The 14743-nt window shown below is 49.4% G+C and overlaps 1 protein-coding gene across 5 annotated transcripts in view; it reads right to left on the reverse strand.

Annotated features, from left to right (window-relative positions):
• CD6 (CD6 molecule) overlaps positions 1–14743 on the reverse strand; it is a 38617-nt gene that overhangs the window by 22719 nt on the left and 1155 nt on the right. The gene's annotated exons all lie outside the window — the stretch shown is intronic.

Raw genomic sequence — 14743 nt, forward strand, 5'->3', positions numbered from 1 at the left:
TCAGCATCTCTGCTAGGGAGGAAACGCAGCCCCTCCTGAGCAGGTGGGACTTCAGGCAGGTACCAGGATGTCTCCTGGGAGACAGGGACCCGCCCTGGCTCAGAGCAGCCATGCCCAGCCCAGGCTCAAGCTGTGCCCATCAGCTCCATGCTTCGAGGGTCCCCTCCCACCCACCACCCACCTCTTCTCCTTAAACAAATTCAGGTTCAAAGGGGAAGCTGGGAAGGCTCAGCCTGACTGTCCACAGCCATCTTGTGTCATCAGCAGCTGGGGGCTGGCAGGGGCCAACGGCCACATGGCCAACTGGGCCTATGAGTTCAAGTTCAGTAAATACATTTGGGTTCCCTGGAGGGGAGGTAACACCTGAAAGCCTACCGTGGGCCCCTGCTTTACACACACGGCACACGCTCTCTTACTAATCTTCATCAGGGCCCCGTGAAGCGTCAGTTTTCCAGATCAGAAAACTGAAGCTCGGAAGGATGACATGACTTGCCCAAGGTCACAGTCACTAGGATGGGGGCCAGAATTCAACTTCAGGCACTCACGGCCACCCCGTACTCCACGAGTCCCGGCTAGGGTGCCTCTCAGGGGCTTGAAGGCCTTTCACAGCCCGCCTATCTGACCCCTGCCGCAGGGAGGTGCCCCCCCTGCCTGCCTTCCTTCCCTCCTCATTCACTCCCCCCTCTCGGCCAGGCTCTGTGCCAGGCCCCAGGCCATGGTGGAGGACACAGATGTACTCATAGTTGATGATGACCAAGTAGAAATGCTATTCCAGGGCTCAGAGCCAAGCGCTTTAGGAGAAGTAGAGGTGGGAGGGCGTAACTTTGACTCCAAAGAGCAGGGGACAGCTGGGAGGGGTCTTAGAAGTAAGTAGGAATTCTGAGGGATGAGAAAGGGATGGACAGACGATGGTACCCAAGCCTTTGCCAGACAGCCCGGGAGGTCTAACTTGCACCTTTCCAGGGGGTGAGTGGGCTGGGGCAGAGGTCGTGTAGGGCAGTGACCTGCCGCTCTCCTGGCGCGGCCCCTTGCTCCCTGCCAGTGGCCGGCACCACAGGCTTGCCTCCTTCTTTGCAACGGTGCTTGAGCCCTGATCTAAGTGCTGGGAAGGCACTGCAGCTTTCTCTGCTCCTGAGTGCCCTGATGGCTAAGATCTCTGGTCAGTGCCTGTCCCCACGGTGTCTCCTATAGGCCTTCCAAATGGGGCAAGTAATGACCAGTTTAATGTTTGGCCAGTGCCCAAGTATGATGGGCCTTTGGCAAATTTGGGAGGGATTTGAGGTGGGCATCCCAGGCTCTGGCTACCAGTATGCACTCCTGTGGGGTGAGGGTTTGGCTTAGCCAACTGACCACACGCCTGCTTACTCCTAGCCACATCCCTCCCTCCCAATCCACGCCTCTGGCTGGTGACTTTGTTTCCAAACTCCAGAGTCCTGGGGAGCACAGAAGACAAGAAGCTACCCCCATAGGGTTTGGGGCAGCACAACAGAGCTGCAAATGTGTGGACTTGGGAATCAGGCTGATGTGAGGTCAGATCTCATCTCTTCCTCCTAAAACCACGATCCGGATCCCTTAACCTCTCTGAGCCTCAGTTATCTTTGCCCACATATTGGTGATGTTACTACCAACTCCTGGGGCTATCAGATGACTCGAGAGAATCAGCACCACAGGGCCTGACTCTTGGTAGCCATTCTGGCAACATTCTTTCTTTCTTTTATTTTTAGAGTTACAAACTTCAATTGATTAAATAACTTAGTCACAGGGATGGAAGTACAGCACGGGCAATAGAGCTAAGAATATTGCAATATATTTATGGTGACATAATAACTACACTTATCATGGTGAGGCTTTGGTACCATAAACAATTGATGGATCATTTTGTTGTTCATCTGAAACCAACATCATCATGTTTTTAATCATCTATATTTCAACAAAAATGTTTCAAGGAATACCTGGCAACATTCTTGTACGATCCCTCACTGCAGCTCTGAAGCCACAGATACCTCCAAACTGGAAGTATTTTCAGAGCTCTGCTGGTGGCAAGACCTGAGCTGAACAGATGCATGGCTGTTCATCATCTTTATTTATTCCATGTGATGTGAGAAATCATACATTTTGCTGCAGACCTGTTAGGATAACTCATACCAGTGGCTGATCAGGCCCCTCTGAAACATTACATAACATACGAAATATGCACCGTGTCTCTTTTTAAAACATTCTAGATCCTAAGTTTCACCTGGTCCCCAAGACTCCAGGGACACCGAGGACCTGAAATGGTTTCTGGCCTTCCCCTGAAGGAGCAGCTGTGTGGATCAGTTCTCAACATTTAAGGCCAGAAGAGTTACCCTAACTTCCCTTTTCTCTTCCTTTCTCCTTGCTTTCCTTCGAGGAAACCCTCATCAGAAAAGAATCTCTTCTATAAATCAACAAGGAAAAGGCAAGCTAGAGAAAATGGGCATGAGAGCAGAGCAGGCCCTTCACAGAAGGGGAAACATGTAGGACCCATTGACCTGAAAAGTATTCAGCCCCACAGTGATCACAGAAATGCAAACAGGGCAACGGGTGGGGAGGTGGGGAGATAACTATTTCACACTCAATAGATTAAGAAGTGTGATAATCCTGAGGATGAGAATGGGGATCATCAGGTACTTGGTACATTGCTGAGGGCAAGCAAAATTGGTACAACTACTTTAGAAAACATTTCCATAGTCATGACCCAGAAATCCTACTCCTGAGTCTCAAACACACACACACACACACACACACACACTGCTATGGATTGAATTGTGTCCCACCAATAAAGATATGCTGAAGTCCTAGCTCCCAGTACCTCAGGATGTGACCTTATTTGGAGATAAGATCTTTGTAGAGGTAATCAAGTTAAAAATGAGGTCATTCAGGTGGGCCCTAATCCAACAGAACTGGTGACCTCATGAAAAGGGGACGTTTGGGTGCAGATGCATGTACAGAGGAGGAATGCCACATGAAGCTGAAGGCAGAGATCGGGTGATGCGCAGAAGCCAAAGAACACCAAAGTTTGCCAGCAAACCACCGGAAGGTAGGGGAGAGGCCTAGAAGAAATGCTCCCTCATAGCCTCAGGGGAACCAATCCTGCGGACACCTTGGTCTTGAACTTGTAGCTTCCAGAACTGAGATGACAACCCGCATGCGCTGTTTGTTCACACATCAGTTTGTGGTACTTTGTTATGTAGCCCTAGGAAACTGAGTCACACAAAATCCTGCAACAAAGCTTGCCTCCAGGGAGCAGGCGCGGGGAGAGCGTAGGAGCTTCTGGGGAATTCTGGGCGGGAGGGGGAGGGGAGCCCCCAAGTTGGACGGATGTGCCCCTCCTTCACTTCCGGGTCTGCAGCCAGTAAACCCGTAATTGCTTTGCGGGACTGAGTCTTGCAGCTATGCTGACAAGGCTAAAGCCGAGATAGGCCGCACAAATGCGCTAGGATCTTCAGAGAGGGCTGGGAGTCTGCCTAGAGCAAGAATCTGAGGGGCTGGCATTCGGGTTAGACCCATTTTCCCTCAGAGAAGAAGTGGTGAAGCCTGGAATCAAATGCTGGTGTTGGCCCCCAATGCCCACGTCTCCACAGCCACCCTGACGAATGTCGGCCAAACCCAGCACATGGCCATCAGCACACCCACCTTCACGCTGATGAGGCTGAACACCTGGGATGCTCCAGAGACTTGCAAGCTCCCTCCTTCAAGAGTGAGTGGCTGTGCTGGGTGAGGGTGCTGGGTGAGACTTCTTTTAATGTGGTTTTATAACGTTTTTACAATAAGGATGACTAATGTTTACATTGTGTCTGAATTTTTGGCTGGAATAGGGTGGGAGTGACAATGAGAGCTGGTAGAACTGGGACCAGCCGTTGTTATGACCTTGGGTAAGTACCTGCCCCTTTTGGGGGCCTCAGTTTCTCCATGGTAAAATGGGTGAGTAGGGCCAATTGGGGTCTGATTGCCGGAGGGGGACTGTCTGGCCTCTCACTGCTTCTGACTGGAGGTTCCTGGCCAGACTGTAACTCCCCCAACCTCACAACACAGCCCCCCAAAGTCCCCTGGGCCTTCCACCTGTCAGCACACAGTTTCCCAAAGCAGGCAGTTCAAGGGTAGAGATCATGCAGGACTGAACGCCACAGTAAGCAGATCCATCCTTTCCCAGTTCCCCGGTCTTTGGGATTATAAATCTTGTGATGCTACTCGGCCTTTAACACCTAACATTTTTCGCAAGGGGGAGCTGACTCAAGCTTGGCTACTTAACACCACTTTTGTTTTCAATGTTTTATTTTGTTATTCAATGTATTTATTTATTCAAATAAAATACAATGATGTATTTTATTTATTGAAATAACATTGGTTTGAGATATATGATAGCGATAGAAGACTGCTAGGTTTAAATAAACTTACCGAGGCTCAAAAATGGAGTTGGTCGTAAAAAGAATTTGTTAAATAATTGTATATATGTAAAGGCAAGTCAGATCACATCCTTTTACACTTAAAACAGCCCATGATTTCTCATTTCCTTTGGATTAATTCCACGCCCTTAAATGGTCTGCTTCCCTGACACCTGCCAAGCTCTCCACCTCTCTCTCCTCCTCTCTCCCCAGCCCTCTGTAATCTCCTCTAGTAGGTCACCCGCATTCCTGCCTGGAATGTCCTTCTCCCTGATCTAGGCGTCCCCAGCTCCTCCCATCAATCAGATCTCTGCTCAGATGCCCTCAGAGGCCTCATCTGGATCCCCATCCCAGTCTTTCTCCGGCTCCTTACTTTGTTCTACTTCCCTTGTTGCACAATTCCTCTGAGATATGATGCTATTTTCCAAGGGTATTTACTCATTTGTCTATTTTCTCCATTAGAATATAAGCTCCTTGAAGTGTGGGGCTTTGTCTCATTCACTCAGTGGCTGAAAACGGTGCCCAACACATGATACACATGATAGAAGCTCAATAAACAAATGGCAAAAAACTGCAGGTGGAAAGACAGCCAGCCCTGGCAGCACAAAGGCGCCGAGCCAGACTCCAAATCTGAGGCAAGGCAAGATGGTGGCCATCAGAGGCTGCATGTGAGGGGCTCACATCTTGCTGTCATCAGTCCCAGCCTTCAAGGCACCAAACCAACTGGCTCCCACCCCCTGAGCCAGCCAAGAAAGCTGAGCGGGCAATTCTACATGTACAAGGGATGATGGAGTTGCAACATCACCACGCAGAATCTGTCCTCATAATAACTGATTCAGGCCAAAATTATCAATAATGTTTCAACCAGAGGGGGAACAAAATACCTATTCTCAAAGGATCTTCCCACAAAATACATATTAATAACAAAGGAGCAAAAGTCACTTTACCTAGCAGGCATCACCTCAGCCAAGCCGTCAAACTCAGCCCACCAAGATGGGACAAGCTGACGTCACGTGCCTACTTCTCTGGATTTGATGCCTGGAGGTGGACACACCATCACTCCGTGGCGTTCTTGCCCAAAGAGGCACCATAACCATGGGGAATCATTGGACAAACTCAGATGAGGGGCATGACGCAAGATAACCGGCCTGTATTCTTCAAAAAGATTAATGTCATGAAAGAGAAAGAAAATCGAGAAATTATTCTGGATTAAAGGAAAATAAAAGGACAAGAACAAAATGCAGCACATTACATGGAATTTTCTTTTGCCCTAAAAGATGTTATTGGGACAATTGGCAAAATCTGGAAAAGGTTTATAGATGGTCTAATAGTATCGTATCAGTGTTAATTACCTGATTTTGATAAGTGTACTGTGGTTATGTAAGAGAATGTCTTTATTTCTTTAAAAAAACACATTGACTTATTTAGGAGAAAGGGAAATTGTGTTTACAACCTACTCTCAAATGGTTCAGGGAAAAAGTAATAGATAAAAAAAAAGAGAAAATGCTAAAGCAATTGTGGTAAAATTTTAACAGTTGGGGAATCTGAGTGGAGAGCATATGGAACTTGCAACTTCTCAGTAAGGTTGAAATTATGTGGAAATAAAATGTTAAAAACAAAACAAAACACCAGAAGGAAGGCAGAGGCTGGGGACGGGCAGCCACTGGGGTGGCACAGGGAAGCCAGCTCCTGCCCTCAGCAGGCTGACATCTCAGAGCCCAACCAGGGTCACCTGTGCCTACCTCAGATCACAGTGGACCACAGCCCTCCCTGCCATCTCCCCATCGAGGTTGGGGGGCGATGCAGCTGGCTTGCCCAGGGCCCACGCCCTGCCATCTGGGCAGTGTGGGAAGAGGCCCCAGGCAGGGCCTGCAGACCTGTGTCTCGGGCCTGTAACCTTGGGTGCATCACCCGGCACCTGCACCTTGGTTTCCTCCTCTAACAGGAATCGATGACTTGCCGAGATTCCTTCTAGCTCAGATACTGTTGTGATATTTCTAGAATCCTGTCTGGGGAGGGCAGCACGTTTCTCCAAGGAGCCTGGTTCATTGGGCCAGTGTGTTTAGCTCAGGAAGGCCAGTCTCACAAAGCAGGATGGACCTCCTCCCCGGCCTTGCCCCCAGGTGCCCCAGCTGGGAGAGGTGAACACCCAGCAAAAAATGATACTGACGTGTACAGAAAATCCTTTCCCCAAGCCCCATGTGGAAAGAGACAGTCGGTGGGGCTGGCATGCAAAAAGTCACTCTGGTCCCGCCCGACTCTGTCCGTAACCAGCTGTGTGGCTCGAGCTCTCTGAGTACCAGTTTGTGCTTTGGTGAAATGGACAGAGTTGTGTTTGGCTGGCTCTGTGCATAGCCATGGGGACACAGTGACTTCACCTTTGTGTCCTCCCTGGACTCAGTATATGACTTCCAGATTGGAAGTGGGGTGCTCAGATGGGACCCCAAGACAACTGGGGAAGCTCCCAGCTCTGAGGCATCTCCTTATACACACAGCCTGTGTACCCACTCGGTCCTGGCCCCCAGCCCCATGCACAGCCTTCCTGGGCATCTGTCGGCACTGCTCGGAGAGCCCAGCCCAGCTCAGGGTCAGGGGAAACCCAGAAACTTAGAGACTAGAGCTTCTAATGTGCCCTGCCACCCTCAAAACACAGTGGAGACCTGGGGGCACCCCCCACCCAGTTGCAGGAGAAAGCAGGGAATTATTCTGTCATTAGGGGACCTGAGTCCAGCATCTCCCAGGGGCCCCACAGCTTCCTCCTGAGCCCCTCAGCCCAGCCTCGCTGCCAGGCTGGCCTCTTGGAGGCTCCCCCAGCTGCCAGTTCAGGCAGAAGGCAGGCAGGAGTCTACAAAACGGGGGGTGGAAATGGGGGCTTCCCTCTGCCGTCCCACAGGCTCCTGCCCCAGCCTCGGGCTCAGGAGCAGTTGAGGCCATGGAGCCCTTTGTTTCCCCAAGCACTCCAGAGCCATCACTAATGGAGCCTCATGCTGGCCCTGGGCTCGGGAGGTAGCTGGGGAAACTGAGGCTCAGAGCGGCTACTTGGCCAGGAAGTGGCTTCTGACCCACAACTACCTTCAAGGTTTTTTCCATCCAGGTTCCATGACAACCCAACTGATGGTGGGTGAGTCCCCAGAGAACAGGGCAACTTTCCTGCAGACATCTTGAGGTAGATGGGGTCTGTCACCCAAACCCTACCCATTTTCCCAGGGCTGGGGTAGAGCATGGATTTAGGGTCCTAATGTCAAGCTAAACATCTACTAGCTGTTCATCTGTTAGCACTGTGATCTAGGAAAAGTCACTTGATCTCTCTTGGCCTCAGTCACTTAATCAGCAAAGTGGATTTAGTAACTTAAACTTCCTAGGGCTGCAATGAGAAGAGAAAGCAGATTTGTGAATTTACAAAGTGCTGCGAAGGAGACCATTATCTTTGTGACTGTGTATGCACCGTCTGAGGGCCAGTCACTGCGCTTGCATTTTCATGAGGATGAGTCAGGGCAAAGAACAGGGCCTGGATCTCAGCTCTTCCGGGACCTGTGGCCCCACCCACCCAACGTGCCCAGTAGGCCCAGCAGGGCTGACTGGTCCGTGACTCCCCGCAGACAGCCCCTCCCGGGCTTTCACCTTGCCTGTCTCACCACCAGGCTTCTGCCCAAATGGATCCTTCTGCCTAAAGTGCTCTTTTTCCTTCCTATCATCTTGACATTATAGACCCAAATCGTAGACTCCCAAGAAGTTGCAAAAATAGCACAGAGAAGTTCCATGTACCCGTCACCCAGCTTCCCCCAGTGGTGACATATTATGTAACTAACTAAATTAGCAAGACCAGGAAGTTGATATCAGCACAACTCACTATACACTAAACTCAGACCTCACCAGTTTCTGCATGCACGCATTTAAAAAAACTATCTTTGTGTCTGGGATACTTTTGCCATCCCTCCCTGTATGTGAAAGCCTTCTTGTTCCCCCTGTCCAGCCCCCGAGACAGCGGCGTCCCCTCTCTGGGAAGCCCCACATCTCCGGGAGGCTCGAGCGCTGCCTCCTCGGACTCCCAGCTCCCGAGGCAGTGCAGGCCCGTGATGGAGAATGTGGGTTTTGGAGATCTGCAGACGTGGACTAAACTCAGCATCATTCACCAGCCTGGGACAACATACATAACTTTCTGAGCCTCAGTTTCCTCACTTATAAAAAGGGGTGATTGCGCCAATGTCTGGGGAGGACAGGATAAACATAGCTGATGATCAGAGACTGTAAGTCCCTTACAGTGAGTGGATGGGTTATAGCTGTCATAGATTGCACCCCTGTCACACCTATCCCAGGCTGACCCTGTGCATTTTGCCACCTTCCTCACAACACTGACAGTGTTCAGGGGCAAACCTTCACAGCACATATCTCGTGCCAGCACAGGGCCTGGCACACAGCAGGTGCTAAATAAATGTGACTAGATGGAGCCTTCCACTGGGCAAGCTTACTCTTGGCTTCTGCACCACTTTAACTTCGCCTTTGTTCATTTCTGACCCCTGTGGGCAGGCATCTATCTGCAGGGCTAACTCCGTGAGGGAAGCAGCTATGACCCCAGACCTCAGAGGCCCCTCAGGGCTGTCCCTGGACTCAGTAGTGAGGCTGCAAGCCCTGGGGTGCAGCATCTGGTGGAGATACCTGCCTCATATTTGCATGGATTCCGAGGGCAGCCAGCCGGGAGACAAGCCCTGCCACTTTTCCCAGTTGTCTGAGCATTATACCTACAGACTTTGAACAAGTCTCTCAGCCTTGCTAAAGCTGGGTTTCCTCATCTATAGAATGGGGTTATCATGTGGGCAAACGAGTTCATTGTGCAAACAGCATTAAGTTAACCGCCAAATCCTGTGTTCACATGTACGAGAGCTTTGTCCTTGCTGTGCAGCATTTACAGGCTAGCATCTTTGAGCACTCTGTTTGGCCAATTTCAGATGCATTTTCTAAATTCACTTTCATTTCAGATGCAGTATCTAAATTAGCAAAACCTTGGTGAGCTGGGCGTTTTAATTTATAGCATGCAGGCACAGAGAAACTAAGAAATGGGCCACACACAGCTGGGATGGGCAACCCAAGTCCTCCTGACGTGGGGGTCCGTGATTCTACACGGCAGGACACCAGCTGAAGTTGTCATGTTGTGCCGGTCCTAGGGTTTCTCCCAGTTGGATCTCCACTGCCTTGCTCAACAAACCAGTAGAGTCTCAAAGAACAGACATAGAGTACAAGGATTTTTAGGCTAGGTCTTTAGTGTTCAATTTGCCCATTTTTCCAGGGAGGTAAATAGGGCCAGAGAAAGGAGAGAACTTGCAAGAGTAAGCTAGAACCAGAACAAATCTGCCAAACCCCTGCCCACCTCACCCTTCCTCAGGGCCCCTCCTCCCATGCTGCAGCGGGGCACGTGAGTGTGGGCACCATCCCCAACGTCAAGGCTCACCAGCAAAATCCAGGGTGCCTGGGACAGCTGGATCTGGGGCCCTGACATTCAGGGTGTTCCCTGAAATATTATCGTTTCAACATGTAATTCATATAAAAGTCATTCACAAGAAATTTTACATTCTTCTTTTGAACACATCTTCAAACTGCTGTGTATTTTACATTTCCAGCACATCTCGATTTGGACTACCACATTTCACACGCACAGTACAGTGGCTACTGGACCGGACATCACAAACCTAAGGGAATTTAATTCTCTAACTTGTAAGGAGCATTTATTATCTAAATGTCTTATAAGGGGACAGATTGCCCTACACCACTGTCCTTTCTCTAGATCAGCATTTCCAAAGTGTGGGGCAAAACCCCAAAGATAGAAGAAATGACCGAGGTGGTCACCGACATGACACTGAATCCTGCAAAATGACATGAAAGGCGTTAGGCCCCTTCATTTCTCTTTCAGCCTTTCTGATTCCTTAGAGGAGAAAATCTCCCCGGGTCCAGCTCTTACTGCCTCTCTGACACTTACAAACCCTCCCAGTTGAGCACAGAGAAAACAGCAACACACCTGGCTGGAATTTAATAACATCACTTTGCTCCCAATTTTCATTTTCACCATCATTACCATTAAAGTGAGTTACAAAGGCTTTATCCTTAAGGGAGCAATATAAAGGTCTTTTTCTAAAAATAAATGTATTTACATGTTGAAACATCAATTCATGGTATGAGGTGAATTGTCAGGTAGATGACAGCTTTAGTAAACACTGGGAAGAGGCAGTTTGGGAAGCCCAGGGAACTGTTTTGGGCAGCTCACCTCGCCCTGGCCCAGTGCTGAGGGTGGGAAAGTGGGTCTGAGACTCCGTGACCAGGAGGGAGATGTCCAGGCCCATCAGGGTCTGCTCAGTGCAGGCCGGGAATCCGGCGTGGGTATGTACGAGCTGGTGGTTTCATGGGTGTGGTCCAGGGAGGGAGGGGGTGGGCTCTATACCCAAATGGTCTTGCCCTCCAAGCCCCTGTCCTGAAGCCTCAGAGGGGGTCACCTGCTTATTTCTCCTTGTCCCAAGGAGAAGGCTTATTTTTCAGACTCATAATTTGACAGCTGGGACCCAATTTAATTCCTGAGCTTTTCTACCAGGAAGGGAGGCTGGCTCAGAGTAGGCCCGAGGGACTGAGGACGTACCACAGACTGACTGAAGGTCAGCGTTTCTCGCTCATTCTGGATCCCTCGTAATCATCTACATCTGGCCAAATGTGCGGGCCCCAACGCCCCTGGAGCTGCCTGGTCCCTCGTTGCGATGGTGACAGCCATGCTAACTACCCCCACAAGTCACTGACCAGTGACCAGAGAGTCAGGCTAAGCAGGAGAAATATGCAGATGCCTGTCATCTGTTATTTTTATGCTATAAGCTGTAGTCTTGCCAGGCAGGAAGAGTGAGGAAAAAAAATAGAACAGTAAACACATTTGTTTAATCCAATCAAAGCCCTGGGTTGGTGGAGACAGAGGAGTGAGTTGTATAACTCAGATCCAGAGGTCATGGGTCTAGGGCCCAGCCCTGCTGGAGGGCACAGACTGTCAACATGGGCACTTACGGCTGTCAGCAGTACACGAGAATCATGTCTTATATTTTGGCAAAACAACAAAAAAGCTGACCTCATCTCAGTCCACTGAGACGGAAACTCCAACCTGCTCGATGACCCAAGGTCCATGCAGTGGTACAATGCCTTCTCCTGGAGAAGGGGCTTTTCAGCCCAGGAAGAATTTTAAAAACCGAGATGAGGAGATAAACAAATCCCTATAATATTTGTACATTTGTGTTAAGTTTAAGATGGGTCAATGTCTGTGAGTTGTCCTGTACTTGGGATGTTGAAGAACATTTGGCCGCTAGAATTTCTTGCTTGTAATCTAGTAATTGACTTTAGTTGAAATTCAGGTTGAAAATTTAAGAGGGTCTGGCAGTGTCCACAAACATTATTAGAATATTTAAGAGAATTTAATATTCCCATGGTTTATAAATTAGGTTTTTAGGTCTATAGGCCATTCTTTGAAATCCTTGGGAAGGTCTTGTTTCTTAGAAGTATTTAAAGCATATATAAGACAGTCAAATATGTTAAATTTGTAAATGCAGTTTAGAATATCTGAGGCAGTGCTACCAGTATGAATATAATATGAGCTACATATGTCATTTTAAATTTTCTTGTAGCCACTTTTTTTAAAAAGGGAAAAGGAATAGGTAAACTTATAGTAATAAAATTTCTTTAACCCAACATATCCCAAATGTTATCATTTCATCATGTAATTCATATAAAAGTTATTAACAAGATATTTTAAATTCTCTTTTGAACACTTCTTCAAACTCTGCTGTGTATTTTACGTTTCCAACACATCTCAATTTGGACCACCACATTTCACATGCACAGTCCTGTGGCTACCAGACCGGACATCACAAATCTAAGGGAATTTAATTCTCTACATTTGTAAGGGGCATTTATTATCTAAGGAAGCTTACTCTGTTCAACCTGATTTAATAAAATATTTATCAAAGACCCCTTGGCAGTCATTGTTAAAAAATTACTGGCCTTGCAAAGCTGAAGAAATGAAACAGCAGCAGACTCACAGACTCCAAGAAGGGACTAGCGGTTGCCAAAGAGAAGGGGATTGAGAGGTATTATGATTGGTACACATGGTATGTGTAGGGGTCACAGGGAAGACCCTGTAGCACAGAGAAGACAAGTAGTGACTGTGACATCTTACTACACTGATGGACAATGACTTCAATGGGGTATGGGGGGGACTTGATAATATGGGTGAATGTAGTAACCACAGTGTTTTTCATGTGAAACCTTCATAAGAGAGTATATCAGTGATACCTTAATAAAAAAAATTACTGGCCTTATAAATAAAATGAAGTTTGCAGATTAAATGTAAAGGTTAAGGAAAAAATAGATTTAAAAAAATGTATTAATTCAAGAAAATATTTTTTTAAGTAGCCGTAAGTAGTCTTTTCAGTACACAACAGTAGCCTTTCAAGACCTCAGTAACCACAGTCCAGAAGGAATTAGAGTCACCAACCTCAGCACTGCCCTGGTGGGAAAGGCCTGGTACTTTGTTACTATGTTGCACAAAGAGTATCAGATCTGACAAAATCCTTAGGGATTGTCTGCCCAAAGCACCCCATTCCGCTGATAGGACACAGGTCCAGATGGAGGAGGAGCACACAGTGAGGTAGATGCAGGACCCTGGCAATGCCCCCCCACCCCCTAGCCCTACCCCTTCTTCTCCAGTCAGGGGCTTTCAGTTCATTCTGCCTCATCATCCCCAGTTGGCTGATCAGGAAACTGAGGCACAGAACTGGAGGGTGGGTGGAGAAATCGGTTCTGGACCCAGGCCACCAGGGAGCACCAGAGGGAACTGGAAAGTGTGGTCCCTGCTCTGGTCACTCAACAGCTCAAAGCAAGGCCTGACGGGGGATAGTCGAGAAGCCAGGCCAGCCTGGCCAGAGAAACAGCTGTGTGAGGCCTGGGATGGGACTAGACCTGGGGCTCCAAGGGCAGCGGGAGAGGGGAAGCCTGACAGAGCACCACGGAGCCATGCGCAGGCCTGCCAGGGCCCAGGAGGCCCAGACTCGCCACCCGAGGTCCCAGGGCAAAGCTGGATAGCCTCACCTGGGCTGCACGCAGCCTTGGAGAGAGGGCCCCTGACTGTCCTCGTGGGCCCCGTTTTCTTCCCAGCTGCACGTCCTCCTTCTCCATTGTTTTTCTTTCTTTCCTTTTCTTTTTCTCCTTGGAGGCCCTAAGCTTTCTCCAGCCTGGTCTGCCCAACACACTGACTTGGCCAAGGAGAGCCCCACAGGGAGACCTGGGTCCACCCCGCCCTCCCAGACTGAGGCTCTGCTGGGTTCGGGCCTGCTGGGCCAGGGCGGCAGGGAAGAACCACTCTGGGGCAGCCTCCCCACCGTCAGCTCGCCCTGGCCGCACCCGGGGGCTCCCTCTGCGTCCTCCTACCCCACGCCTGGCTTTGGCTCACACTCCTGCCTGGAATAGCCTCCCTGCCAGGTCATATTTCTCAGCAGTAGGACATATACCACTGGGGACCCTGGTGAGGGCAAGGGAGCCATTGAATCACATAGGGGGTAAACTATCCCCTTGCTTCTCCAAGTGCTATTAGTCCCCCTGAAAAGTCAGGAAGAAAATAACAATTTGGACCCAGGGTGTCTTCCTTACCCGCCACCTGTCCCCTTTAGAAGAGGGCGCAGGCGAAGGCTCCAGGCTCAAGGGCCTTGCTTTAACTTCTTGCTAGTGTGTAATAGAAATCGGTTTTCACCACCATTTATTTTTACTCTTACCTTTACCTTTTATTTATGGCAATGGTGTCAGTTTTCCACTTACAATAGTGACATCAAGTTTCCTTTCAAAATTAAACTTGTATTAGTAACAAGTGAGTCAACTGAATATAAATGCAGTTTTAAAAACAGGAAGTAAATTACTGTACCAGGAGTAGAGTGGGCCGGGCAGGGGTATCGGGGGGTGGGGTGGGGGTGGGCAAGGACTGAATGCGGCCCTTCTGAGCTCAACGCAGGCCCTGGGTTCCCACGTCCTTCAGGCACCATTCAAGGCTAGTTCCCGGGCCCCAGGGCCTGGCCAGCAGACCTTTCAGAGCTGACTTCATTCTGAGCCAAGGCCAGTGTTTGCGCCTTGTGGGAAAGAACAGAAGCAGAAGGTGGTAGCAAGGGAGACGGAGAGGGAGAGGCCCACTCGGACCGTCCGTGTCAGCTCAGGGACAGAAGCTCCAGGTGCTCCTAGCAGAGCAAGAGAGGCCAGGCTGACCCACATGGGGCTGAAGGCACACCCATTCCTGTTCCCGGAGCGAAATGGCCTCCCTGTGACCAGTGCGAGGTCAG

The sequence above is a fragment of the Manis pentadactyla genome, chromosome 9 (genome assembly GCF_030020395.1).
Source record: "Manis pentadactyla isolate mManPen7 chromosome 9, mManPen7.hap1, whole genome shotgun sequence".
NCBI classification, from domain to species: domain Eukaryota; kingdom Metazoa; phylum Chordata; class Mammalia; order Pholidota; family Manidae; genus Manis; species Manis pentadactyla.